The sequence below is a fragment of the Lepidothrix coronata genome, unplaced genomic scaffold, assembly GCF_001604755.1.
Source record: "Lepidothrix coronata isolate B3197 unplaced genomic scaffold, Lepidothrix_coronata-1.0 Scaffold745, whole genome shotgun sequence".
Taxonomy (NCBI): Eukaryota; Metazoa; Chordata; class Aves; order Passeriformes; family Pipridae; genus Lepidothrix; species Lepidothrix coronata.
In genome coordinates, this window is record NW_016690925.1 from 2,065 (window position 1) to 2,286 (window position 222).

A 222-nucleotide genomic window follows, 5' to 3' on the forward strand; every position below is an offset into this window, starting at 1 on the left:
AGAACCGGCCCCGGGATGGATCAGGAATGGTGACCCCCTGTGTCCCCCTGTGTCAACCTGCTCTGGGAGGGCTTTGGGAGAGCACCTGCCCCTCAATAAAGCAACCAGCTGACCCCAAAAGGTGCTGGGCTCTTCCCCAAAACCTCCACACAGCCCCTCAAGGAGCCCCAAACACACTCAAAGCCCACCCAGGACCCCACCCAACCCCTTTTCTGGGGGACT